Source organism: Trichomycterus rosablanca, chromosome 25 (assembly GCF_030014385.1).
Source record: "Trichomycterus rosablanca isolate fTriRos1 chromosome 25, fTriRos1.hap1, whole genome shotgun sequence".
Taxonomy (NCBI): domain Eukaryota; kingdom Metazoa; phylum Chordata; class Actinopteri; order Siluriformes; family Trichomycteridae; genus Trichomycterus; species Trichomycterus rosablanca.
In genome coordinates, this window is record NC_086012.1 from 16,646,707 (window position 1) to 16,651,194 (window position 4,488).

Here is a 4,488-nt window from a genome sequence, read left to right on the forward strand (position 1 = left end):
GTGTCACTGCAGTGCTGAGAATGATCCACCACCTAAATAATACCTGCTCTGTGGTGGTCCTTTGGGGGTCCTGACCATTTCCTGACTTTGGCCCAATGTATCAGACCCACCGCAACCCTGACCAGGATAAAGTGGTGGTAAACAGACAGTAATTATATAATGATAATATATAATAATAAAATGTAAAGTAATAATAAAATGATCTTCAGCTATATATACTGTATATGTGTGTGTGTGTGTGTGTGTGTGTGTGTGTAATAATGTAAGAATTTATTTTTGACCATGACGGCATGATGTTACATTCTTCTGTAGCGCTCTGGTCAGTCTCCATCACCAGCTTTGTACCACACACACACACACACACACAAACAGGCTCTCTCTCACACACACACACACACACACACACACACATACACATACACATCACACATCGCAATTCAAATTATAAATAAAATAAAAATCAATAAATCAATAAAATCAGTCATTTTCCATTGATTGATTTTAGCCTCTTCATCCTTGTCAGGGCCGCAGTGGGTCCTGGACCACTCAGCAACACAGGCAGGATTAAACCCTGTACAGAGTCAGTCCATCGTCATCACACACTTACATCACTCACTCACTCACACTCAGATGCTATTTGCAGAACCCAATCCACTTATTGACGCATTTTGGGGAGGCATGAATAGATCCTACACAGACACATGAAGAACATGCCAAATACCACCCAGACAGCGACCTGAAGCTTGGATTTAACCCTGGTCCCCGGGACCAACGTTGCTTCTTCTTTATTCTTTACTTCCACTTTCAAAAGTGAAAAACTAAACATGCAAAAGGTGGACTGACTGCTCTGACCTGAAAGAGTAATAAGTAGGTGATGTTTTCAGATGGCACTGGGCCCACCAGGACCCTGACCAGAATAAAGCTACCAATAAAAATGAAATGAAAAAACAAGCGTTTTTACATGCGGGTGAGAACTGGGTATGTTGCCTTGCTGGACATCTTTGCCACACACACACGCACACACACAGGTGTCCTGTTCTCAGGCAGTGCAGTGACCTTGGCATCGGTCAACACTGGCTTCACCTTCTCATTCCCAGTGTTCTGAACCTCATGTGTTATTGAATAATCCCTCGTTCATTCATGCTGGCAGGAACACGCCGCTCCCGCTGTTTATTCAACGATATTACATTTATGTGAGCGCAGTCTCACCCCTACTGACCAACACTGGGGATAAAATAGAATAGAATAGAATAGAATAGAACAGTACAGTCAAGTAGAATGGAATAGACTAGAATAGAGTGCAATAAAATAGAATAGAATAGAACAGAAAAAAAACAGAGTAGAGTGGAATAGAGTACAGTAAAGTAGAGAATATAATAGAACAGAACAGAGTAGAATAGAATAGAGTACAATAGAACAGAGTAAAGTACAGAAAAGTAGAACAGAACAGTGTAGAATACAATAGAAGAGAGTACAATAGAACAGAACAGAGTAGAATATAATATAACAGAATAGAGTCAAATAGAATAGAATGGAACAGTGTAAAATAGAATAGAACAGAGTAGAGTAGAATAGATTAGAATAGAATAAATAGAATATTACAGAGTAGAGTAGAATAGATTAGAATAGAATAAATAGAATATTACAGAGTGGAGTAGAATAGAATAGAACAAAATGTGTAGAATACAATAGAATAGAATAGAGTACAGTGGACTACAATAGAATATAATAGAACAGAGCAGAGTTATGTAGAATAGAACAGAGTAGTACAGAATAGAATAAAGTAGAATACAACAGAATTGATAAGAATAGGACAGAATAGAATAGAATATTATAGAGTAGAATAAAATGAAATAGATTAGAACAGATCAGAACAGAACAGAACAGAACAGAATAGAATAGAATAGAATAGAATAGAATAGAATAGAGAGAGTAAAATAGAATAGAATAGAATACTGTTATGTATCATATATACAGACACACATGTCCAGTACAATGAAATGCTGTGTCCACATATCACAGCTTGGAGGGTCAGTGATTGTACACAGGAGCAGGCAGGGTTAGGGGCCTTGCTCAAGGGCCCAACAGTGGCTGTACAGCAGAGCTGGGATTCGAACCATAATTTTTCGACTGATAACCCGAATCTTTACCCACTAGGACACGAGTGTTTTATATACGTCTTTAAGAAGTGATTTTATATATTTTTATTACATCTAATATTTTATATGATTTGCTTTATTTGAACTGAATCATCATCTGTTACCTGTAGCAAATATCTTTAGTGAACGCTGTGTTTCCTCCAGACCTCTCAGTCAGACAAAAACAAGGCTGCGTCTGCCAGGTGCTGCTCGCCAACCTCCGGCAACCTTGGAGGGCAGAGCCAGGAATGCCAGGGCATGATCTGGAATAATTAAGAACTTTACTGATTATTGTTTTCTTTTCTTTTTTGCAGAGTAAGGAAAGAAAAATCAATATTCCAGAGTCCATCATTAGTACTTTGTGCCTCTGTGTGTCTCCTGTAGACGTATGTGAAACTACAGCGTGACCCCTGCAGAAGTTAATCGCTAACTCACTTATCTCTGCTTTACAGCCCAGGGTTGCACCCCAAATCAATAGATGATGCACAAATATCCCGGCTGTTAGCATTCCACGTTCTCACAACGCTCACGGAGCTTTTTATAAACCCCAGAGGATCAAACCTGGTCTTAAACCTGGTCCTAAAACTGCTCCTAAAACTGCTCCTAAAACTGGCCTCTGGACTTAGATATGCAATTTATAAAGGGTCGAGTGAACAAACGGCTTAAAGATGCACAAATCGAATAGAATAGTGAGATAATTTTGAGCAGAATTAGTAAAATTCATGTAAAAATAGAAAAATAAGATTTAGGTTTTACAGGAACTAACTTGTGTGCTATAGGAACGGAAAAACTGATCATTAGTAGAACTTCAGATGAAGGCCGGTGAATTATTTACATTAGAAATCAACTGTTTGCATAAAAAGCATAGAAATAAACGTATCATGTATAAAATAAAGCTTTATACACACTTCAGTCTACATAGAATAATTAAATATCATTATTAAAATGAATAATTCATCACATTATATTATTTTTATTTATTTATTTATGCATTTATTCAGAGTAAGTGTAGATGACTGTAAGTGTGTTTTGACTGCTGGCTGTAAAAATAAAATGAAATTCTATATTTTTTTCAAACATTTCATAGATTTACAGCTGGTAAGTATAGATTATTTGCAGTAAAAATAAATAAATAAATAAAAATATAATAATTCATGTTTATATGTTTGATGGTTTTATTTTCAAATTATTTATTTAGTAATGTAGTTATTTATTATATATTTATATATTTATTTTAAACGTTTAATTATTTATTTAACTTTATATTAGCTTTTCTCAGCACCTGAAAAACACAAGTCTATGTAACTTTGTACATTTAGCAAAAATATTATATAAGTCATTATTTAAGGGCAGGTAAAACTTAGTGGTTGAGGTACTTCACCAATAATCAAAAGGTCGCTGGTTCAAGCCCCACCACTGCCAGGTTGCCACTGTTGGGCCCTTGAGCGCAGCCCCTAATCCTCGATTGCTTAGACAAAAAGTGTCTGCAAAGTGCCGAAAATGTAAATTATCAGAATAAAGTGGATTTTGAAGAAAAAAAATGAATTCAATATAAATAAAGAAATATAAATATATCTGCTGTATTACTGACACAAACATTCTAAAATTTTACTTGTTTAAAATATTCAGTTTAATAATTTAGACTTTTATGAGACCTGATAAGAATCTGCAGCTTGTAGTTTCACACACACAGTAATATTAAAAATTATGTAATTGATTTACTAGCATCAATCAAACAACTTAGACTAGCACACACACACACACACACACACACACACACACACACACACACACACACACACACACACACACACACACACACACACTACAGTGACATTACTGATCAATCTAATGATCCTCGATGAAACAAAGAAAATAATCAGAAACGTTCAGACTTACAGTCTGGTGGAAACTGACCGGGTGTTTGTTCATATAGCTGCTCTTCCTTCTGACCTCTGACCCAGGAAATACTTCTAAAAGACTTTGTACTATTTCATTTCACCTTTTTAAAATATCAGCGCTGATTGTTTTTAAATTCAGACGATTACAAATTATTTACTTACACATTTTAAAAGTTCTGAACTTTTAGCTTTTATAAATCAACCTAAAATAATATAATAGTAATAATAATAATAAAAGCCCATTAAGTAGATAGTCTATATATGATCAAGTAGTCTATCATAGTCTATATACGGTGTGTATGTGCACACCTGACCTTGAGCTTTCTGGACAACGTTGAAGCCATGGGCATGAGTTTAAAGTTTATTCTCAGTGTGTCCGTGGGAATTTGTGGCTGTGCAGTGGGCACTGTGACATCGGAGGAGCAGGACTGGCTCAAACTCATGAGCTG

General features: G+C 35.9%; 1 long non-coding RNA gene across 1 annotated transcript in view; it reads right to left on the reverse strand.

Annotated features, from left to right (window-relative positions):
* The window catches only part of LOC134302890 (uncharacterized), an 18,915-nt gene extending 14,854 nt beyond the window's left edge, over window positions 1-4,061 (reverse strand). The window contains exons 1-2 of the long non-coding RNA XR_010007593.1: window positions 4,038-4,061; window positions 2,264-2,401 (exon numbers count right to left, since the gene is read on the reverse strand). This is a non-coding gene — a long non-coding RNA (uncharacterized LOC134302890). The remainder of the gene's footprint in view (window positions 1-2,263; window positions 2,402-4,037) is intronic.
* Window positions 4,062-4,488: the final 427 nt, after the last annotated feature.